At 43.1% G+C, this 25,359-nt stretch overlaps 1 protein-coding gene across 3 annotated transcripts in view; it reads left to right on the top strand.

Annotated features, from left to right (window-relative positions):
* map7d1a (MAP7 domain containing 1a) overlaps window positions 1-25,359 on the top strand; it is a 205,093-nt gene that overhangs the window by 10,726 nt on the left and 169,008 nt on the right. The gene's annotated exons all lie outside the window — the stretch shown is intronic.

The raw sequence follows: 25,359 nt of genomic DNA, 5'->3' as shown, positions 1-25,359 counted from the left end.
GCCAACCACATGAATCTATTCCCCGTCAGCAACTTGCCACATCTTATAGCCATGGCTCCAATTCATCCCTTCCCTCAATGGAAAAGCCCCCAACATGTTCTTCATAGAATCTCAATGGTGTGGAAACAGGCTATTCAGCCCATTGAATCCATACCTACCCTTCAAAGAACATCCTTCCCAGACGCACCCTCTCTGTAACCCTGCTTTTCCCATGGCTAAGCCACCTGGCCTGTACATCACTGGACACTACGGGCAATTTAGCATGGCCAATCCACCTGACCTGTGCACTTTTGGATTGTGGGAGGAAACTGGAGTACCTGGAGGAAACCCACGCAGACACGGGGAGAACGTGCAAACTCCAATCAGCCACTTGCCCAAGGCTGGAGTCGAACCTAGGTCCCTGGAACAGTGCAGCAGCAGTGCTAACCACTGAGCCATCATGGTACTCCACAGTCTTTGGCTGTATCATTCCATCTAATCAACATATCTACAACGTGTCATGACTTTGTCAAAGATAAACAAGGAAAAAGAAAGTGAATGAAGGTTTGCATTCAGATACCATCTTTCCACAGGATATTCCAAAGTGAGTGAAATATTTTTAAAGTGTAGTCACTTCTGTCATGTAAGTAGTGTGTGCACAGCAAGTACCCTTACGCAGCAATTTGAGAATGATGTGGTTTGATGGCTGGTTTGTGACACAGAGTGATGCCAACAGAGTGGGTTCAATTCCAACACTGGCTGAGGTTACCATGAAGTACTCTCCTTCTCAACCTCTCCCCTCACCTGAGGCGTGGTGACCCTAAGGTTAACCTACCAGCTGTAGTCTCTCTCTGAGAGAGTGGGACTATGGTGACTTTGTTTATTTAGCAATGTTGGTGAGGGCACTGGTAAGGGTTGTGGAAGCAGTTCTGTCCCAGTGACAAAGCAGAATCGACCTCAATTTTACCCACTTTAATTTATCATGCAAAAGATGGTGCCTGTAATAATGTGGCAGCCTACAGTACTGCACTTGAATGTTGACTTAGATTGCACTCTGAGAGGACGTTGATGCCAACTGAGGCACAGCTGATGGATAAGAACTGAGGAGACATAAAGAATAAACATAGGGAGCAGAGAGAAGCAGCATAGGTAACAGTGAGATAGACGCACCCACAAGAAAGACCATAGACAGCTGAAAGTCAAGCTGCTCAGATTCACTGTAATCAACACAGTAGCAGATTGACTAATAAATTCAATAAATAGTAAAAATCCAATAGGTGTTGAAGGGGCAGCATTTCAACACTACAGGGGATATCATTAATCCATGAGAGCATAGAGACATGGAAACACACCCTTTGGTCCAACTCGTCCACGCCGAACAGATGTCCTAAATTAATCTAGTCCCATTTGCCACCACCTGACCCATATCTCTCTAAACCCTTGCTATTCATATACCCATCCAGATGCCTTTTAAATGTTATAATTGTACCAACCCCCACCACTTCCTCTGGCGGCTCATTCCATCCACACACCACCCTCTCTGTAAAAAGGTTTTCCCTTAGGTGCCTTTCAAATCTTTCCCCTCTTACCTTAAAACTATGCTCTATAGTTTTAGACTCTCCCATCCCAGGGAAAGGCCTTGTCTATTTACCTTATCCATGCCCCTCACGATTTTTAGACCTCTATAACATTAGCCCTCAGCCTCTGATGCTCCAGGGAAAATAGCCCCAAACTATTCAGCCTCTCCCTTTAGTTCAAATCCTCTAACCCTGGCAACATCCTTGGAAATCTCTTCTGAACCCTATGGTTGGTTCAAACTGGTATTTTATGATTTTTCTGTGAAATAAAATTCTAGTTTACTCAATATATTGCATTGTTTAGTTACAGTCAGATCCAAGGTGAGATTCCTGATCGATCCAGATGGAATACTCCAAAGTGTTATGCTTCTGGGCACATAGGAATGTACTGGTTCCTACCCTCTGATTGGTTGCAACAAAGTTAATTTTAAAATGATCACTTCTCTTGTAGTTACCTTCCTTCCCAGCCACATAAAGTTATATTTTAAAAGGAGTAAACTTAACCAGGCTTTCTTAAATCAACAAAAAAATGTGAGCTTCTTAATTACTACCCGCCTCAGGCGACTGACTGTGTGGAGTTTGCACGTTCTCCCCGTGTCTGCGTGGGTTTCCTCCGGGGGCTCTGGTTTCCTCCCACAGTCCAAAGATGTGCAGGTCAGGTGAATTGGCCATGCTAAATTGCCCGTAGTGTTAGGTAAGGGGTAAATGTAGGGGTATGGGTGGGTTGCGCTTCGGCGGGGTGGTGTGGACTTTTTGGGCCGAAGGGCCTGTTTCCACACTGTAAGTAATCTAATCTAATCTAATCTACATGCAAGTAGAAATATTAATGTACTACACAGATTAGAAATACGGATTAAATCTAAAAACAATAAAAATAAAGACAAAGCTTCCCTGGATCAGTCTCTAAGTAGGTTTTAGAGGATAAGATGACAGCGCAGATGTTATTGGATCGCACTGCTAGTGTAGAGGTTGGCAGCTGAACACTCAATTTTCAAGTTTCCATAACTTTTAAACGATTGAAGTTCCTTTTTCCTGATTTTTAAAATTGTTTTGCGGCATTCAGAGTATGAGAGAGTCTTCCTTTCTTTACCTGTAATGCAAAGGTGCTTACAAGCGGTTCGTAAACTGCGACTTCCACAGCATCTTCTGAAAGGGGCTGTGATCAACCCCTCATTAGTTCACATTGCTCTTTCTCTCTCTCTCTCTCTCTGCTCCCCCACTCCATCTGAAGTTTCTTTGATACCTTTAGGTGTTACATTCCTTTGATCCCACCTAGAAATGTCATCCACCCTCTGAAATTGAACCTGCACTTATTCTGTTCATGCAACAGTTCACTTCTAAAACTCACGTTTAGAATTGGAAATTAAAAGGTTTATTAATTTATAATCGGTGAAAGATCCAGTACATAGATAACTAAGCCAAATATTCTGCAATACACAGTATGCAGGATTTACCTGGGGTGCATTTTCTTTATTAGTTTGCAGTAATCCTCAACAATATACAGTTTATGTCTGCCCTGTGTTCTGATTGATTATTGAGGGTGCTGTTTGTTAGTGGGTTTACTTGATTGTCAGTATCTGGCTCGCATAGGGACATGTGCAGTCAGCAGAGGACTCGAGTGTGTGATACCAACAGGTAGCCGTGTAGTGGGGTGGGTTGCTGAGGAGATTAGAGTGTGCCTGACCCTCCGTTTCCCTGGTAGGACATAGTCCCCGGGAGGAAGAGAATGAGATTGATGGGAAGGATAGTGACAGCAGCAGATGGTGAGATGAGAGGGACACAAGGAATGTGATGGGGATAATATGAGACGAATGGGATAGGACAGGATGGAGTTGGCTGGGGTGGATAAGATGATGGAATTGCGAAATGGCATAAGATTTCAGGAACATTTATTTGAAAGAAGTTATTATACTTATCTATTCTTGGCCCTATTAATGAAGATCCAATACATTTGAATATAAAGGCTTTAGAAAAGCTATCAGTTGTAATGAAAGAGTAGATCTGTATTATAGTTATGGACAAAAGAGATGAAATCAGGCCACACCCGCTGTAGTTATAGCACAGTTTAACTTCAATAGGCATGCCACCTACACAAGCAAAGACTGAAGGTAGGGATTGCTGCAAAATTGGAATCCTAACTAAAGACTCTGTCATGGAACAAAGATAGTAATTAGGAATAAGAGTGAAATACTGCAGATGCAGTAAATCTGAAAGAAATGCAGAGAATCCTGGAGAATCTCAGCAGGTTTGACAGTATCTGTGGAGTGGGAAAAACCGATTTAATGCTCTGAGTTCAGAAGAGCCAACTCTGTTTTTTCTCTTCAGAGATGCTGTCAGACCTGCTGAGTTTCCCCAATACTCTCTGTTCTTGTTTTAGTAATTTGGAGCTGCTTTCTTTGATCTTGGAATTATATCAGGTGAATTTCTGGGAAATAGAGCATGTCAGTCTCGAGGCAACATTGAGGAGAAAGTGAGGACTGCAGATGCTGGAGATCAGAGCTGAAAATGTGTTGCTGGAAAAGCGCAGCAGGTCAGGCAGCATCCAAGGAACAGGAGAATCGACGTTTCGGGCATAAGCCCTTCTTCAGGAATGAGGAAAGTGTGTCCAGCAGGCTAAGATAAAAGGTAGGGAGGAGGGACTTGGGGGAGGGGCGTTGGAAATGCGATAGGTGGAGGGAGGCAACATTGAGCCCATCAGATGTAAAACGGCCTCTTCAACTCAGGAGAAAACCATTCCTAGTTAGACACTCATATTCCATGACTATATACAGGTCACAGAGCCAGACCTTTAACCACATTGTATTTACATTCATCAGTCTGTTGCATATGGGTTCAAATGTGAAACAATAGCCAGTATCTTTGCAAATTGCAATGAGCCCCCCCACCCCCACTTTAAGAGGTAGAGGTGAGTTTGAAATAGTGCTAGTGGTAATAATGTCGTTTCAATTATTTCAATAAACTGTTTTACAAAAGTCTGTAAAGATACTCAGGCTGCAGGGGCTGGACTGCATTATCGGTTCCCAAAATTACATTTGCTAAGTATCCTTTATTATTTTGTGCAGTTCCTCAGTTAGTTAGCTTCGGTGCTTTATTTGTCCAAAGAGAATGAAGGAGTTGGCTGAGCTGCTGCGATAATGTTGAGGAGACAGAATGTGGAAGGCTACATCCTGTGAATAAACCTGCTATCAAGGGTAAACAAATAATGATATGGGCCCCCCCCCGCCCAACTGATATATACAGCCACAACTGTGGGGATAGTGCAGCATGCCTGCAGAGACCATTGTACTGGGAAAAGCTCACAGTTAGCATGCTGCTTACATTACATTGAATGCATGTGGAGTAATCATATATCGTAATCACCAAGTTTGTTTTCAGGGCCTATGCAAATTAACCCCCTCTGTGTTAATTTCTGGATGAAGTAATTTCAGAGAATAGCTGTGTAGAATGTTTAGTCAGTCATGTTGAGGAGCTAAGGAAATTGACTCTGAACATCACATATTTTTCATTTGACTTTATTATATAAATAAACAAGTCATTTGCTCAAATTTATGCCTTGTCTCATAAGATGCTGTTTTGAATAATCGCATGTCAAAGGAGGATTCGTGGATAGAATTTAATATTTCAGTGGTTAACCTACAACCCCTGTCTCTGTCACTTGACCCAAAACATTAACTCTGATTTCTCTCCACAGGTGCTGCCAGGCCTGCTGAGCTTTTCCAGCAATTTCTGTTTTTGTTCCTGTCTCTGCGTGTTGTTTAATGGTTGATGGAAGGTTAGAGGAAGAAAGAGGGTCAGCATTTATATTGTACTCTTTCAGAACAGTGCCAAGTGCTTTCCAGCCAATCAGGACACGTGAAAGGTAGTTCTGGTGAAATGTACAAAACGGGGCAGGGAGATTGTGTGCATGCATTCCCAGGGTAATAATGAGAAGAGAGAGGTTCAGTTTTCTGTGATAGTGACAGAGGGGTAAATACAGGTGAGGAAACCAGATTGAATTCCACAGCTCAGCTTTGAAATACTGTCACAGGGTCACTTCTGGTCATCCTCTTGTGTCCACTAGTAGGGAAAATGTTTAATATCGCAGAAGGAAAAACACAGTTAAGAAAAAAAGCAATATTTGGGAATGAATGTACTGTAATAGAGTGATACAACATAGAAACAGATCCTTCGGTCCAACCTTTCCATGCCAACCATAATCTCAAACTAAAGTAATCCCACATGCTTGTGTTTGGTCCATATCCATTCAAACCTTCCCTATTCATGTACTTATCTAAATGTCTTTTAAATGTTGTAACTGTATCCGCATCCACCACTATCTTTGACAGTTCGTTCCACATATGAACTACTCTGTGTAAAACAAATGCTTCTCGTGTCTTTTTTAAAACTTTCTCCTCCCACCTTAAAAATATGCCTCCTTGTCTTGAAATCCCGCACCATAGGGAAAGTTCACCTACCATTCACCTTATCTATACCCCTCATGAATTTATAAACCTCTTTAAGGTCAACCTCCTGCAGTGAAAAAAATCCCAGTCTATCCTTATAACTCAAACCTCCATTCCTGACAATATCTTGGTAAATCTTTTCTGAACCCTCTCCAGCTTAATAATATCCATGCTGTATAGTGGTATTCCAGGTTTAATATATGTGTTGGAACAGTATGTCTCATTCACCAGTGTTACTGCGGTATTCCTTCCGAGTTCTTTTCCAAAGGATTTCATCACCAACACTATAGCTCTCCGTCAACATTACTGTACTATCAGCACCAAATTTTATGCTGCTTTTGTGTCTGGCTCTTGTTTTGAGCCTCAGTTGACCAAAATGATGTGCTCTGCATCTTAGAGGATGCAGGGTCCATTTACAGGAGTCACCTTTTACCCAGCGCTCAACAGAGAATCGAGCCCAAAGCAAACCTGCAATCATTGCTGTACAAAGCCCAAAAACACCACAAAAGGTATTATTCACAATATCCGAATCTTCCATAAATTTAATGGATTCTTCTTTGAGGAAAGCATTTAATAATCTGTGCAAGTAATTAAAAACTTTACGATGGTAGGAAATAGTCTCATTTCTTATGCATCGTTTTTTGATTTCATTAATGAAGATGAGCTAAATTTAATTTTATGAAAATGGATAGGAAGGTTAGAAGGTCTGGGATTAGTAGGGATTTGAGTTCCTTGATAGCATTTCAGAGTGCCCTATTTTCATTGTACAGTTCCTTTAACAACAGCAATCCTCAAGCTTTCAGTTGAGTAGAGCTTCTGTACAGTGAAAAGCAGATGACATTTTGAAAGGTCATTGAAGATCAATTGAATTGAAGATTTTCAAAGTACCAAGGACAAAGCTCAGCAATCGTCAAATTGTTCGAAGTCTAAGTTAGAGTGGCGGGGGTTTGGGAACCTGAGTGGGGTGGCAAGAGTGAGGGAAACAAAGACAGAAGATTAGATTACTTACAGTGTGGAAACAGGCCGTTCGGCCCAACAAGTCCACACCGACCTGCCGAAGCGCAACCCACCCATACCCCTACATTTATCCCTTCACCTAACACTATGGGCAATTTAGCACGGCCATTTCACCTGACCTGCACATCTTTGGACTGTGGGAGGAAACCGGAGCACCCGGAGGAAACCCACGCAGACACGGGGAGAATGTGCAAACTCCACACAGTCAGTCACCTGAGGTGGGAATTGAACCCGGGTCTCTGGCGCTGTGAGGCAGCAGTGCTAACCACTGTTAGAAAGGTAGAAAGAACAAGTGGAAGCCAGAGTAAACAAGGGTTTTCAGCAAAAAGGACTGGGGTAGAAAGAAAATGTCAAAAACATCAAAGATACTATATCTGAATTCATGCTTCCCTTTGCAATAAGGTAGATGATTTAACAGCACAAATAGTATACATGGACGCAATATAATTGCGATTGCAGAGACATGGCAACAGGGTGACCTAGGCTGGGAACTGAATACCCAAGGGTGTTCAGTCTTTAGGAAGAGCAAGTAAAATGGGAAAGGAGGGGGTTGGCATTGTTATTGAAAGATAAAATCAGTCTGGTAGGAACCTGTCAAATCAGCCTGGGTAAAGCTACAAGAGTTGGAAAACATTAGTGAGAGTTACCTATAAGCATTCAAACAGCAGTGGTGCAGTAGAGGATGCAGTAAATAGAAAATTAGCGATGTTTATAACAGGGATGCTCCTGTAATCATGGGTGATGTTAATCTATATATAGACTGGATAAGCCACATTAGCAATAATACCATGGGGAATGAATTACCAGAGTGTATATGCAATACTTTTTAGACCAGTACAGTGAGGAACCAAGTATGGATCAGCTTGTCCTAGATATAGGAGGAGAAAGTGAGGTCTGCAGATGCTGGAGATCAGAGCTGAAAATGTGTTGCTGGAAAAGTGCAGCAGGTCAGGCAGCATCCAGGGAACAGGAAATTGACGTTTCGGGCATAAGCCCTTCTTCAGGAATTCCTGAAGAAGGGCTAATGCCCGAAACGTCGATTCTCCTGTTCCCTGGATGCTGCCTGACCTGCTGCGCTTTTCCAGCAACACATTTTCAGCTTGTCCTAGATATAGTTTTGTGCTGTGAGAAGGGTTTAATTAGTAATCTGGTTGTGAGAGATCCTTTCGGAAAATTGATTATAACATGATAACATTTTTCATTGGGAAAGCCAGTCAAATAGTCAAATCCAAAATGAGGTCCTAAATCTAACAAAGGAAACCACAAACTTGTGAGGAGTGAGTTACCTGCGATATACTGGGTAACTTTATCAAAAGGTATATCAATAGATAGAACTGGTTAATATTTAAGAAATAAATATGTGCATTGCAACAGTTATACATTCCTTTTGTTTTAAGAAAACGACAGAAAATGTGCCAGAACCATAGCCAAAAGAAAATAAGGATACCATTAGATCCAAAAAGGATTCATACAAAGTTGCTGTTAAAATAGGCAAGCTGGGAATTAGGAGCAGTTTATAATTCAGCAAAGGAGGACTCAAAGGTAAGAAGGAAAAATAGAGCAAGAGCATAAACTTGCAAAGAACATAAAATCACACTGTAAGAGCTTCTATAAGCTAGTGAAAAGAAAAAGACTATCTCAAGCAAATGTAATCTGAAACAGTAAACGAAAAAACAAATAATATCCCAGAAATGCTAGGGAAGCAAGGATATATTTAGAAGGGGAAATTCAAGGAATTTACTATTAGTTGAAAAAGAAGTGCTGGAGGAATTAATGGGACTGATAGCAGGGTCAGATAATCTACATCCCGAGTACTAAAGGAGGTGGCTGTGGAAATTGTGGATATGACGATTGTCATCTTCCAAACGTCCAAAGGTTATGGAGGGTGGCAAACTAACTCCACTATTAAACAAATGAGGCATGGAGAAAAGCGGGAATTACAAACTGGTTAGCCTCACATCAATAGTAGGGAAAATGCTGGAGCCTATTATAAAGAACGTGATAGGAGGACACTTAGAAAATACCAGCAGTATTATACAAAGTCAAAATGTTTTGAGGATGTAGGTAATAGATTAGATAAGGGGGAACCAGTAGATGCTGTGTATTCGGATTTTCAGATAAAGTCTTATGTAAGAGGTGACTGAGCAAAATCTCAGCACACGGGTTAGTGATAATATACAGACATGGATTGGTGAGCAGATAGGAGACAGAAACCAGGTATAAAGGGGTCATTTTTTGATGTGGGATTGCAGTAGGAGTGGTGTGGCTCAGGGATCTGTGATTGGGCCCAGACATTCACAATAAATATCAATCATTTGGTTGAAGGAATCAAATGTAAAATGTCAAGTTTGCTGATGGCATAAAACCAGGCAAGATTGTGAGTGTTAAAGAGATGTAGAGATACCTCGGGGCGATTTAAATAAGTTGAGTGAGCAATCAAGTACCTGACCAATGCAGTATAATGTGGATAAGGTGTTTCCCTCAATAGGAAAAGCAGAATGACAGAGTATTACTTAAATGGTGACTGACTAGAAATAGTTTATGTACAAATGCTCTAGGCGTCGTGGTCTGGCGATGGAGGATTCCTGAAGAAGGGCTTATACCCGAAACGTCAATTCTCCTGTTCCTTGGATGCTGCCTGACCTGCTGCGCTTTTCCAGCAACACATTTTCAGCTCTGATCTCCAGCATCTGCAGTCCTCACTTTCTCCTCGAAGATTATGTACAAATGTACCTGGGTAGGCTGCTCTTTAGAGGACTGCAGATGCTGGAGATCAGAGCTGAAAAATGTGTTGCTGGAAAAGCGCAGCAGGTCAGGCAGCATCCAAGGACCAGGAGAATCGACGTTTCGGGCATAAGCCCTTCTTCAGGAATGAGGAGGGTGTGCCAAGCAGGCTAAGATAAAAGGTAGGGAGGAGAGACTTGGGGGAGGTGCGTTGGGAATGCGATAGGTGGAAGAAGGTTAAGGTGAGGGTGATAGGTGGGAGAGGGGGTGGGGGCGGAGAGGTTGGGAAGAAGATTGCAGGTCAAGAAGGCAGTGCTGAGTCCAAGGGTTGGGACTGAGAAAAGGTGGGGGGAGGAGAAATGAGGAAGCTGGAGAAATCTGCATTCAATCCTTGTGGTTGGAGGGTTCCTAGGCGGAAGATGAGGCGCTCTTCCTCCAGGCGCCGTGTTGCCATGGCCTGGCGATGGAGGAGGCCAAGGACCTGCATGTCCTTGGCGGAGTGGGAGGGGGAGTTGAAGTGATGAGCCACGGGTGGTTGGGTTGGTTGGTCGGGGTGTCTCAGAGGTGTTCTCTGAAACGTTCCGCAAGTAGGCGGCCTGTCTCTCCAATGTAGAGGAGGCCACATCGGGTGCAGCGGATGCAGTAAATGATGTGTGTGGAGGTGCAGGTGAATTTGTGACGGATATGGAAGGATCCCTTGGCGCTTTGGAGGGAAGTGAGGGGGGAGGTGTGGGCGCAAGTTTTGCATTTCTTGCGGTTGCAGGGGAAGGTGCCGGGAATGGAGGTTGGGTTGGTGGGGGGTGTGGACCTGTCAGAGGGTCAGTATGGACTTAATGGGCCAAATGGCCTGCTTCCACATTGTAGGGCTTCTATGATTCTATGATAAGTACACATTACCATTAGCAAGCCTGGCAACTAGTAACATGAATTGGTCAAAAGACTGCACCAGACACAATGGCGATTTATACTCAGCTCTGGGATTTATTGTTCTCAATCCTGATTACAGGGTCAGGATAGGAAATGCGTCATTTTCCCAGTCTTACCCTCTTCCTACTCAGGGATTTGTACCCAGTGATGGAGAGTGGAATTTTCGAGTTCAGTTCCCATCAAGATTCAGATGTTTTTCTCACAGGCTGCAAGATGCTTCTTGTTAAAATGTTCTCTCTGCCAGCAGGGTCTTGTGTCATCTCTAACACGGTTGTTCATGGTGTCTCCTCTCAGTCAGAAAATCAAATCTTCAAAACTCCCCACAGCAACACAATGAATCCATGCTGACACTTCCAAAGCAGGTCTCTGCTGCCTGAGGTGATGCAATATCAAACTTGGGTGTTATTTGCCTGCACTGAAAGATGTAAATGATCATGGGGCGTCATTCATACAACAGCTGGGAAGTTTTTCCCGGCTGTGTCCTTGTTAAAACTTATTCTTCAGCAAGTGTCACTATGAGGTGAAGAGTGTGATGCTGGAAAAGCACAGCAGGTCAGGCAGCATCCGAAGAGCAGGAGAATTGATGTTTCGGGCATAAGCCCTTAATCAGGAATGGTAGGCTATTCTTTAGAGGGTCAGTATGGACTTAATGGGTCAAATGGCCTGCTTCCGCACTGTAGGGAGTCTATGATTCTATGATAAATACACATTATAATTAGCTACCCCTGGCAACAAGTAACATAAACTGGTCAAAAGACCAACTTGAGCTTATGCCCGAATTGTCGATTCTCCTGCTCCTCAGATGTTGTCCGATCTGCTGTGCTTTTCCAACACCATACCGTTCACTCTGATCTCCAGTCCTCACTGATCCTGCTATTTGTGGGACCTTGCGTGCACCCTGCAATTTGGCTGTCATATGATTAGATTAGATTCCCTACAGTATAGACATAGGCCCTTCAACCCAAAAAGTCCACACCGACCCTCCGAAGTGTAACCCATTTCCCTGTGATTAATTCACCTACCACTATGGACAATTTGGTATAACCAATTCACCTCACTTGCATACCTTTGGACTGTGAGAGGAAACCAACGCAGAAAAACCCAGGAGAATGTGCAAACTCCACACAGACAGTCACCTGAGACTGGAATTGAACTCATGTCCCTGGCACTGTGAGGCAACAGTGCTAACCACTGATCCACCGTGCCACCCTATGTGTCCTGTAGGACATGAGTGACTTCACTTCAAAAATACTAACGTACTGAGGTTGACAGGCTCTGTATAAATATGTTATCGTTTTCTCCCTTTTCTGTCTAGGTTTCCATCCCTTCACCAGTCCTTTCACACAATCTCAAACTATTAAAGAATATTTCCCCATATTTCAGTTCGGTTTTGTGCTGTTGGGTTCTGCATCTTTTAACGAAGGTTATCTTGACAACTTATCTTTGACCTTTCCACTATCAATTCCACTACTGCTATTAGTGTACAATTACTGTGTCAATAAGAGAGAATTCAAATATCTCCCCTTGATGTCCAATAGCATTAGTATCACTGCATTTCCTCAGTAATAATATCTTTGGGGGTTACCATTGTGCAAAAACTGAACTTGACTAGGTGTGTAAGTACAGTGACTACAAGAGCAGGTCAGAGGCTAGGAATTCTGTGGCAAGTAACTCACCTCCTGACTCACCAGAGCCTGTCCATCATCCACACGGCACAAGTCAGGAATAGAATGGAACTGCTTGGGTCCAGCTCCAACAACACTCAAGAAGTTGAAACCATCCAGGTCAAAGCAGTCCATTTGGTTGGCACCACATCCACAAACATCTAATCCCACACCACTAACGCTTCAGTAGCAGCAGTATGCACCAGCTACAAAATACACTACAGAAATTCAACAAAAATTCTTAGACAGCACCTTCCAAATACATGACCACTTCAGTCTCGAAGGACAAGGGCAGCAGACCACCCTGTGCAGGTCCCCCTCCAAGCCACCCAGACTAGGAAATATATTGCTGTTCCTTCACTTTCTCTGGATCAAAATCCTGGAATTCCCTCCCTAAGGGCATTGTGGGTCAATCTACAGAATGTGGACTGCGGCAGTTCAAGAAGGCAGCTCATCACCACCTTCTCAATGGGCATCCAGGGATGGGCAATAAATGCCAGGCTCAGCCAGTGATGCCCACATGAGTTTTTGATCACTAAGAGTTCAGTTTTTGATCAGTAAGGGTTCGCTAAGCACAATATTCTTTGCAACATAAGGGAGCCCAGTTGCTTGTCCCAATCGTCCTCCCTACTCTGTTTTGCACCAGCTCTTTGCTCTGCCCAGTTTCTCCTGTGGGAGCACCAATTCCCTCAACCCTTACTGTCCAGCAGCACTGAGTCCTGGTAAAGGACCAAACACTCACTCACTTCTTTCAGCTCTCTGGAAGTGAGCAGCAGAGAACTGTGTGGTACAGAAAGCAAGTCAGTGACAGGCAGGAAATCATCCTAACCCCGAGAACTCGAAATAGCCTGGAGATGGTCAAAATAATATATCTGCTCTCGAGCTACATTGAGCGGTCAGCCTCATCGCACCAAGAGACCATAACTATCCAGGAGAATTTGAGGCAGGGTCCTTTTTTTAGAGAGGTTTGACAGAGGTGACAGTCAGTCTGTCTGAACGTGCCTTCCTCCCAATGTGCTGAGGCAGCTGCTGTTCTACTTGAACTGGGTCAGTTATTTGGCTTTATTTTTGACTGGCTCAAACAGTTCACTCAATACTTCCTATAAAACACGTGCAAAGATAGCTGGGGAAATGCATCCTGTGTGCATAAGAGCCACATTTGTCAGACAAATAGAGGAATAAGTCGAGACCGCTCAGCCCCTCATCCCTGTTCTACCATCCCATTATGGCTGATCAGTCCAAATCCCCATTTATCTAACTTGATGCATCGGACAAAACAATCTGGCCACCCCAGATTGAATACTCCAACTGACTCTTAAAATTAACAGCCATTTAGGAAATAAATTCCAACATTTGACATGGCTTTATGTGAAGAAAAATGCTTTTTTTGTAGTTTATGTCCCCTTGACGATCTCAGCTCCAGGATAATAGTTTGTCTCTATTTATAGTTTTAAGTCCTTTAGTCTTCTTGAAAAATTTCAGTAAGGTCTCCTTCTTCATCTTCTGTATTCAGGAGAATTCAACCCATGTGCATTTAACTTGTCCTCATAATTGACCCCAGGTATCATTCTCGCACCACAAGATCCCAGCCCCATTTCATTTGCCCATCTTGGCTTGGATGGTTGTGAAAATGTGCAGTTGTCCATTTTGGTGAGGACAGTGCTGATCTTCTGGTATAATTGCCAGACTATTAATCCAAAGAGCCAGGTAATGTTTGGGAATCCAACCCCCACCACGGTGGAATTAGAATTCAATTAAATTCTGGAATCATGAGTCTAATGATGACCATGAAAAAATGTCAGGGAAACCCCATGTGGTTCATTAATCCCCTTTAGGGGTTATCACTGCTATTCTTATCCAGTCTGGCCTACATGCGACTTCAGACCCACAGTAATATGATTAACTCTTAACTGCCTTCTGGGAAATTAGAGATGGTGTAGCCAGTAGCTACCACATCCTGGGAATGAATAAAAATAAAGAAGGATATCAACTAAATGGGTGGCACGGTGGCTCAGTGGTGAGCACTGCTGCCTCACAGCGGCAGTGACCCGGGTTCAATTCCAGTCTCTGGCGACTGGCTGTGTGGAGTTTGCACATTCTCCCTGTGTCTGTGCGGGTGTGCTCCGATTTCCTCCCACAGTCCAAAGATGTGCAGATCAAGAGAATTGGCCACGCTAACTTGCCCATAGTGTACAGGGATGTGCAGGTTAGGTGCATTACTCAGGGGTAAATGTACAGTAACAGGGTAGGGAAATGGGTCTGGGTGAGTTGCTGTTTGTAAGGTTGGTGTGGACTTGTTGGGCCAAATGGCCTGTTTCTACACAGTAAGGATTCTATAATATGAACCACCCTCTGTTGAAAACGTTGCCCCTCAGATCCCTTTTAGGGGTGGCATCGTGGCTCAGTAATTAGCACCGCTCCCTCACGGCACCAGGGAGCTGGGTTCGATTCCTGTCTCGGGTAACTGTGTGGAGTTTGCACATTCTCCCCGTGACTGTGTGGGTTTCCTCCGGGTGCTCCGGTTTCCTCCTATAATCCAAAGATGTGCACGTCAGGTGAATTGGCCATGCTAAATTGCCCGTAGTGTTAGGTGCATTAGTCAGAGGGAAATGAGTCTAGGTGGGTTACTCTTCGGAGGGTCAGTGTGGACTTTTTGGGCCAAATGGTCTGTTTCCACACTGTACAGAATCTAATGTAATCTAAATAGTGAGAGTTGACAGAGCTCTGAGATGCAGAGGGATTTGGTTGTCTTGGTGGATGAATTGGAAAAAAGTTACTGTCTAGGTACAACAGGTAATTAGGAAGCTAATGGAATGTTATTGTGAAGGGAGTTAATTATGAAAATAAGGAAGTAATGCTTCAGTTATACAGGTGAGATCATGGCTGAAGTACTGTGCACTGTGCTCCTTATTTAAGAAAGGAAGCAAGTATATCAGAAATGGTTCAGAGAATTAGATTAGATTAGGTTAGATTCCCTACAGTGTGGAAACAGGCCCTTCGGCCCAACAAGTCCACACCGACCCGCCGAAGCGTAACCCACCCAGACCCATTCCCCTACATTTACCCCTTCACCTAACACTACGGGCAATTTAGCATGGCCAATTCACCTAACCTGCACATTTTTGGATTGTGGGAGGAAACCGGAACACCCGGAGGAAACCCGCGCAGACACGGGGAGAATGTGCAAACTACACACAAAGAATCGCCTGAGGCGGGAATCTTGGCCAGAATAATCCCTGGGATGTTTTAAGAGGAAAGGTTGAACAGGCCAGACTTATACCTGCTGGAATTTCTCTGAGTGAGAGGCATCTTGATTGAAACATATCAATGGTAGATGTGGAGAGGTTGAAAGAATCTAAAACTAGGGACAACTGTTTAAAAATCAGGAGATGACCATTTAAGACAGAGATTAGGAGAAGTTTTTTTTCACAAAGAGTCTTAAGTCTTTTGGAACTTTTCGTCAAAAGCGGAGACTGAATATTTTTAAGGCATAGGGTGGTCGATTCTAGATAAGTAAAGGGGTGAAAGATTGTCAGGGTTAACTGTGCACAATTCTGGTCACCCTGTTATGGGAAGGATATTATTAAACTGGAGAGGATCCAGAAAAGATTTACAACAACGTTACTGGGTCTGGAGGGTTTGAGTTATAAGGAGAGGCGAGATAGGTCACTGGACACTAGCAGTGACCAGTAATTTAAAACATCTACCATTTGTAAACTTCTCACTAGAGTGAAGGAGGCTGTGGGATGACCTTATAGACATTTACAAAATCACAAGGGGAATAGAAGAGCAAAGGTCTTTTCCCAAGGGTGGAGGAGTTCAAAGCTAAAGGTCAGAGGTTTAAGGTGCGAGGAGAAAGATTTAAAAGGGACCCGAGGGGTAGCTTTTTTGCGCAGTCAGTGGTTCGTACATGGAATGAACTGCCAGAGGAAGTAGTAGAAGTGAGTTCAGTTTCAACATTTAAAAGATATTTGGACAGGTACATGAATAGAAAGGGTGTAGAGGGATATGAGCCAAATGCAGGCAAGTGGGACTAGTTTAGTTTGGGGAAGTTGGTTGGCATGAACGAGTTGGACTGAAGCATGTATGACTCTATGACTCAGTGTGGGAATGTGGAGTAATGAGCTTTCTGAATTGTGGACTTAAGACACTGAATGCTACTCCTCTTTGTATGAAGACCTGTATCTGTCTTCAACTCCGAGAGTTAAGGGAGTGAAAATCAGCTTTGGTTCAGATGCATACGTACGTGCGTGCCTGTGAATGGTGTGAAGCTGTTGCCCCCACTAGGGATCAATCCTTTTGGAGAACCAAGAGGAAATCGATGAGAAAAGAAATGGAAAGACTAACTTAGTTGCTAACTGTTGAACACAACCCAGCAAGACAGGAGTAGGTCTGCAATTGGACGCATAGTGTTACATTGCTTTGAGCTGCACTCATTGGTGTAACCAAGACACTCTTCCCAAGGTGTTATGATGGATGTGTGGGTGGAAGGGCAAAGTGCATGGGTGTTGAATCTTTAATTCTGTAAGCTGTATCTCAAATACAGGAAGAATGTTGAAGAATGGTCAAATATGTTTGTGATTAACTCATCCACAAATGCTCTAATAAAAGATAAACACTGGTTTCTCTTAGCAGGTTTTGAGAAGATTTGTAGCTCATGTTGTGGTTCTGGATGTAGGTTTGTTCGCTGAGCTGGAAGGTTCGTTTTCAGACATTTTGTCACCATACTAGGTCACATCTTCAGTGAGCCTCCAGATGAAGCACTGGTGGTGTAGCCCACTTTCTATTTATATGTTTGGGTTTCCTTGGGTTGGTAATATCATTTCCTGTAGTGACATCATTTCCTATGGTGGTGTCATTTCCTGTTCTTTTCCTCAGGGGGTGGTGAATGGGATCCAAGTCAATGTGTTTGTTGATAGAGTTCCGGTTGGAATGCGATGCCTCTGGGAATTCTCGTGCATGTCTCTGTTTGGCTTGTCCTAGGATGGATGTCCCAATCAAAGTGGTGTCCTTCCTCATCCATATGTAAGGATACTAGTGAGACTGGATCATGTCTTTTTGTGGCTAGTTGGTGTCCATGTATCCTGGTGGCTAGATTTCTGCCATTGGTTTCTCTATGGATAGACGTAGTGCCACACTGACAGCAACATTCTTGCTGAATGCTCAACAAGAACAACATCCTTGTCCAGACACTGCGGGCTGCACTTGCAGCCTACACTCTTACCTGTGATCCCAATTGCGTTGGAGAAGAGAATTCATGAGAATTCAGCATACGCTTTGGACCTCGCGATATATCAACCAGCTAAGCCAATCAGCTGAGGATGTGGGAAATGGCAATGTATATGCCCTAGGGAGGCGAAGGATGTCTGGGGGCACTAGGATAGGGCTAGGGGATGGGTAGGAATCTGGAGCAAAGCATGAGGAAGCTGGAGAGTCTGGGTCCGGGAAATAATGGCCATTTGTGTAAACCACAGGCTGATCAATCTTTCTTCATGAAGAGAGCACGGCTGGATTCTTTATCCTGGAAACTGAAGGATAGCATAACACAATCAGATGTCTTTTATTTCAATTTAATATGTTTAAAGAGATCATAACTCATATTTTCAACCATCTACTTTATTCCACTGACATGGGAAGGGATTTTTGTCAGGTTTTGGTTTGATCAGTGATCCTGGAACACTGTTGTGTTATTCTTTCTTGCCTGAAATCTCGTTATGTGTTCTGTTGGATTTAAACAGTGGAAATAAACCCTTCAGTGTGTGTGAGCTGGGTTGTAATGAGGATCCGTGTCAGAGATATAGCATTACTCACCAGGCAAGCACTTGAATGCATTAGCAGGGTTCTGTCTGTGTTGGTAATATTTGATTCCCTTTTCTAAAATGGTTATCTCACTGTAAATCTAATAGGAGCCATACATGTAGCTGCCTTACGGGCTGTGAACTGGCTCCCAATCATTCAGATTACATGGAGAATTCCAACTGGAGGCTTCCTATGTTTTTGGGATAGTTATGAATGTAGAGTGATGAGAAGGCCATTCATCCCACCCAGGCATGCCTACCATTCAATTAGATCATGACTGAGCTGTGGCTGAGTCAATCTAGAATTCTACATGTAGGCCAGACCAAGTCAAGATGGCAGATTTCCTTCTCTCGTGAATCGGATGAGTCTTCATGACAATGGTTACATGGTTGCTATTAAGCTCGCTTATAATTATTTCACATTCCACCATCTGCTGTGGTAGGGTTTAAACTCACATCTTCAAAGCATTAGCCAAGGTCACGAGCTGTAGCACAGCAAAATGATCACTGCACCACTGTCTTCCTCTGCTCCAATGTGATGTCCATTGATATAAACAGATTCTGTCAAAATTGGGATCGCTCAAGACTACATTGGCTATCCTTTCTGATACCAGTGATTCTACTGCGATAATGTATTTGTATAAATAGTTAATTGACTTTGTGCTGATTTATAACTGTCCTGCTTGTAGACATCTTCTGTATGTGACCTTTACAAATAGTGGACGCTGCTAGTGTCTGTGAGGTTTCCTTTCTCTGCAGCATTGACCCTGACCTTTACTACCAGCTGCCTGGGCCACTCTTTGTGTTAACTTGTCACAAATGTCTTTAGGGATTTTATATCTTATAAACTGAATGTATTCTATTGTTGTTCTATGAAAACACAATCAATCTCCATGCAGGATTTTCCATGAATTTTTACGGTTTTTGCTTCCAGCGATCTGAATAGATTTCGCCAAAATAAGTCTTCCCTGAATGCAATAATCTGAAAAAGAGTCTTCGATAACCCCATCAACAATTTTGTCTCTTATGAATTCTAATTTCAGAGCTCCATATCACAGTTTTCCATTAACAGGATACAATCATAGAATCCCTAAAGTGTGGAAACAGGTCATTGGGCCCACCGAGTCCACACCCAGCCTCCGACAAGCATCCCACTCAGACCCACCTCCCTACCCTGTAATTCTGCATTTCCCCATGGCCAATCCACCTAACCTGCGCATCCTTCAACACTATGGGCAATTTAGCGTGGCCAATCCACATAAGATTACTTAGAATTTTCTTTGAATCTTGAGTTTAATCTTGCTCTTTCAAGAATTTTATTTGTTCTTTGATCAAAGTAATGTTTAAAACATTATGGAAGCTCATCAGAAGTAACTATACCTTTTCTCGTTATTTCGTCATGGGATGTAGATGTTATTGGCAAGGCAATGTTTGTTAGCCATCCCTAATTGTCTTGAACAGAATGGAGAAAGTGAGGTCTGCAGAAAGTGAGGCCCTCATTCCTGAAGAAGGGCCTGTGCCCGAAACGTCGAATCTCCTGTTCCCTGGATGCTGCCTGACCTGCTGTGCTGTTCCAGCAATAAAATTTCACTCTTGAACAGAATGGCTTACCAGACAACTTAAAAGGTAATGAAGAGTCAACCACATTGCTATGAATCTGGAGTGATGTTCTCTCTAAGTTATTTTCCACACACAGATCTCCCAGGTCTGTGTGCAGAACCTCCCAGTGGTTGCGTGGCAGTGCCGTTTAGAGGGAGTGAGGGTCGGGAGCCACATGTTGACCAGGTCAGGTGAAGATCACAGATTTCTTTTAAGGATCTGCTTCCATGCTGTACAAGTCTATGACTCTAAGTCAACCAAATGGATTTTTGTGATAATCAAGGATAGTTTCATAGTAACCATTACTGCGACTAGCTTTATATCACACATATTATCAATTGAGTTCAAATTCTACCACCTGTTGAAGTCCCCCATAACTTAGTCTGATCCTCTGGTATACTAATCCAATGACATTAGCGCTGTGCTACAATCTCCCCATATTTTATGACCTGACATGCATTGTCCTTTGTATTTATTTGTTCAGCTTGTGATTTAGACAATAGACAATAGGTGCAGGAGTAGGCCATTCTGCCCTTCGAGCCTGCACCACCATTCAATATGATCATGGCTGATCGTCCTTAATCAGTATCCTGTTCCTGCCTTATCTCCATAACCCTTGATTCCACTAAATTAGTGTCTAGCCTGGCAGAAATTCTGTGTTTTAAGAACAGTTTACTCCATGATGTCCAGACCTTTGTGTTATTTGACACAGTCTGAATTTACATCTGACAGGCAGTGTTAGTCTTCTTGCCTTTCATTCCTAATGTGATTAATCATTTCTTCTTACCTTGAAGCTTTTTGCTTAAATTCTGTAATACTGCTGCATTATTTTAATCTCTTCCTCGAGTAGATTCTTCACTATAGCAATGCTGGCTTATTTTCCTTGTCTGAAAGGGTTTAAAACTGTACAGTATATTATGCTGGCATATTTTCCTTTTCTTATGCTTTAAAATCTGTAATATGCCAGCGCTTATCTCTGTATCGCTTGTTGGGGCTTTCCACATTTTTGTGGTCAAAGTGGAGGTTTCACGATTTTTATGGGCAGCACACTTTCATGAGATTTAGGGAGGATAAGAGGCCTGGCAGTTGTAGTTTCAGAGATCCATCAAATAAAACACAGGATTGGATATCATGGAGTCAATACTTCTTAAGACACAGAATTCCTTTCAGGCGAGATGCTAAATCAGTAAACTGAGAGGAGAGAGAGTACTTGTTAGAGGATTGGTTGACTAACAGGAAGCAAAGAATGGGGATAGATGAGTGCTATTCTGGTTAGCAATCAGTAACTAGTGGTGTGCCTCAAGGATCAGTGTTGGGGCTGCAGCTATTTACGATTTATATAGATGATTTGGAGTTGGGGATCACGTGTAGTGCGTCAAAGATTGCAGATGTTACTAAGTATGAGTGGCAGAGCAAAGTGCGCAGGGGAGGGTGAAACTTTGCAAAGGGACATAGATACTTTAAGTGGGTGGGCAAAGGCCTGGCAGATGGATTACAATGTCAATAAATGTGAAGGCATCCATTTTGGTAGGAGTTACAGTAAAATTAATACATGAATGGCAATAAATTGCAGCATGCTGCTGTGCAGAGGAACCTGTGTCCTTGTGCTTGAATCACAGAAGGTTGGTCTGCAGGTACAACAGGTAATTAGGAAGGCACAAGGAATTTTGTCCTACATTGCTAAAGGGATCATGTTGCAGCTCTACAAGGTGCTGGTGAGGCCATACCTGGAGTACTGTGTGCAGTTTTGGTCTCCTTACTTGAGAAAGGATGTACTGGCACTGGAGGGGGAGCAGAGGAGGTTCACTGGGTTGATTCAGGAGCTGAGAGGATTGGCTTATGAGGAGAGACGGAGTAGACTGGGATTATATTTATTGAAATTCAGAAGAATGCAGGGGAATCTTATAGAAACATTAAAATTATTAAGGGAATAGATGAGATAGAAGTAGAGAGAATGTTTCCACTGGCAGGTAAAGCTAGGACAAGAGGGCATAGCCTCAAGATTAGGGGGAGCAGATTTAGGACTGAATTGAGAAGGAACTTCTTCACCCAGAGGGTTGTGAATCTGTGGAATTCCTTGCCCATTGAGGTAGTTGATGCTACTTTAGTAAACGCTTTTAAAGCTAAGGTGGATTTTTTTTTAAAAATAAAGGAATTAAGGGATACGGTGAGAGGGCGGGTAAGTGGAGCTGAGTCCACGAAAAGATCAACCATGGTCTTATTGAATGGTGGAGCAGGCTCGAAGGGTCAGACGGCCTACTCCTGCTCCCTGACCTTGTGTTCTTACGATGAGGTGAACTGGAAGCTGAAGACACCAAGGATGCTGCTGGGGGTTAAGTATGAGGAAAGTATCTTGGTGAGGAACCTGTAACTGTACATGGGTGGACTACAGAGACGGAGGATTTGAAATGAGAGGCCGTAAGGGTGAAAGAAGGTAAGATACCTGCGAGAGGAGGAAGGAGGCAGACTGGGTAAGATGAACCACACTACCACCCTTGCGGTTTGAGCAGGACAGCTGATGGAAGGATTAGCCAGGCAAAGCAGCCTTGTTAATGGAGACGATGTTATTGTTTCCTTGGCAAGGTTGCTGTCAGGGCTGCTATATCAATGTAAACATCCTTATGGGTGGCAAGGACATTTGTTCATTTGGAGGGTTCTGTAGAGAGGGGCACTGACTGATCCCATAGCGCAGGAGTGAGTGGAGGAGAGGTTAGGAAAGATTCAGCCCCACACGAATAGTATAAGACACTTGGGTCTGCCCCTCGCAAAGTTGTGGGATTGCGGGGATAAGGTGAGGAACTGGATCTGGGTCTGGAGGGATGTTCTTCAAGAGGTTGGTGAGGACTCAATGGCCTCTTTCCACACTGTAGGGATTCTATGAAAGAAGGCATTGATGAGGGCCGCAATACCTGAAGCATGGCAGGGCAGACACAGAGGGAGGCTGTTGAGCAAGTGAAGAGAAAGACAGGCCTGGCACAGTGGCAACAGAGTGTGAAGGCAATAAAAACATAAATTATAGGAGCAGAAATAGGCCATTCAGCCCATCGAGTCTGCCATTTATAAGGATCTGGTTAATCTTATAACCTTCAAATCCACTTTCCTGCCTTTTCCCCAATAGCCCTTCATTAAAATCTGTCAGCTTTGAATATACTGAACAGCTTCTATAGCCCTTTATGGTAAAGAATTTCACAGATTCTGAAGGGTCTGTTTCCCTGTTCTATGACTCTGAAAAAAAAGAGATCCCTCTTCAGCTCTGTCTTATGTGGGTACCCCCTTATTCTGAGATTATGAAGATCAAAGATAGTGAAAGCCCTGCCCTCTGACTGAGCTAAAGTCTCCTCATGTAGCTTGGTGTCAAATTTTGTTTTGTTGCACACCAGTGAAATGCCTTGGGGGCACATTAAAGACGTAAAAATGTAAGTTATTGTTGTAAAGTATGCTAACTGTACATGACATGGCAGTGCAGAGAAAACTTTATTCTGTCTTTATTTAACCCGTGTTATATCATATGATTGGACTATGACTGAGGTTTACCCTGAAGTTTTAAGAAGTTTATTTATAATGAAGTTAATACTGTCTGATTTTACTTCAAGGCAGAAGGTCTCACAGAGAATGCAGTGGGAACCCCTGTAAACAGTAAACATTAAGTGTCTGATATCACATCTATTAAAGGGGAAATGCCAGTCAAATATTTAAGTGCAGACTGTCATCATACATGGTATCAATGTGAGGGTGTTCAATGGGGACAGTGTAGAGAGAGCTTTACTTGTTCTGTATGTTTCCTGGGAGTGTTTGTTGGGACAATGCAGATGGAGCTTTATTCTGTATCTAACTGTGTGCTATTCCTGCCCTCGGAGTGATGATGGAGCTGTGCAGAGGAGCATTACTTTCAGTGCAAAAGTGTAGAGGGAGCATTACTTTGTATCTAACCCCTTGCTGTCGCTGATGGGGACAGTGTAGATGGAGCTTTAATCTGTATCTCACCACATGCTTTAGCTGTCCTGGGGACAGTGTAGATGTAGCTCTCCTCTGTAACTAGCCCAGACTTGGGGTGTTTGATGGAGACAGTTTAGAGGGAGCATTACTCTGTATCTAATCCTGTGTTGACCCCGTCCTGGGAGTGTTTGATGTTTTTGGTTTCACAGAGTAGCAAAGGGAACTATGACAATCCCCTTGCATTAAGTTCCTCTCAAGCAATAGATAGTCTCTGTAAATGAAACATCCCAAATAATTTTATCGAGTAAAATCTGATACTGAACCTGGGAGGTTTTAGGGTAGATGATTGACGGCTTTGTCAAGGTAGTAAGTTTTTCGGAGCATCTTAAAGAATGAGAGTGGATAGACTGGTAGAGAAAGACAGCAGCCGCTGGGGATTCAGGGAGTGAATTCCAGAGTTTAGGTATCGATAGCTGAAAGCATTGCCATCAAAGGTAGAGCGATTAATATCAGGGAGCCTTCAGATACCAACGTTTAGTAAGAGTAGCATATACAGAGATTTGTAGGATGTGAGGAGATTACTACTAAGCTGCTGATCTTGCACTTGCCTCACCGTTCCTAATATTAGCTGAGATTGTTTCATGTTGCCTTCTGACACCATCGCCCTCCCCTCAAACTTGCAGTCCTCGACCCCTTATATCATTACAATCCCCTGTCCATTTGCAGTACTCCATTCCTCTTTAATATGTTGTCAGCTCCCAAATCTTTTCCTGTTTCTTTCCTGTAATTCCATTTTTGAATTCCTTTAATCAGGTGTCCGTCCTGGCCCAACCCCTAGAAAGCTGTCATCAAAGATACACATGACATTCTGTGTGAGTGTGATGAAGAGAAATGTTCCCTGTTCATTCTCCTCAAGCTCTCTGAAACCGTAGACACCATCATTCCCCAACACGTCTCCACTGTTATCTAGTTGGATGGGACTGGGGTCACACCTGGTTCTACTCTTATCCATCTCAGCATATCAATGACTTCTCCTCATATCATCATCACAGGATATCATAGAATCCCTACAGTGTGGAAACGGGCCATTTGGCCCAACAAGTCCACACCAACTCTTCAAACAGTAATTCACTCTTTGGAGGGTTGGTGTGGACTTGCTGGGCCAAATAGCCTGTTTCTGCACTGTAGGCTTTCTATGATATCCCATGATGATTCCATGAAGACCCATTCCCCGAATGAATTACTCTGCATTAACCCCTGACTCTGTCTAATGTACCTAACTCACACATCCCTGAACACTATGGACAATTTAGCATGGCCAATTCGCCTCACCTGCATATCTTTCAGCATTCCCTCTGGTGTGTTATGGATCAGACCAATCCTCATAATATCTGAAGAACAAAGCCTAGATACTAATCCTTTCTTATTTTAAAGGCAAATGCCAGGTGTTGTGTTCCAGATGCAATTTGATTGGTCAAACTGACCGTTTTGAAGCAAAACACACTTTATTCATACACTGTAGTTAAATAGAGGAGAGAATTGGAATAACTTTAACTCTATTGGAAAATTTAACAGAATAATAGATTATTTAACTACAAAACAGTAACTGTTCCAATATAGTAACATACCATAAATAAATCTTTGACAAAGGCAAATTCAGTAAAATAGATTGTCTCACATGCAATTCTAGTAGCAG

Source organism: Chiloscyllium plagiosum, chromosome 27 (genome assembly GCF_004010195.1).
Source record: "Chiloscyllium plagiosum isolate BGI_BamShark_2017 chromosome 27, ASM401019v2, whole genome shotgun sequence".
Taxonomy (NCBI): Eukaryota; Metazoa; Chordata; class Chondrichthyes; order Orectolobiformes; family Hemiscylliidae; genus Chiloscyllium; species Chiloscyllium plagiosum.
The sequence above is the reverse complement of the archived record's forward strand: the minus strand, read 5'-3'. Positions and strand labels throughout refer to the sequence as shown.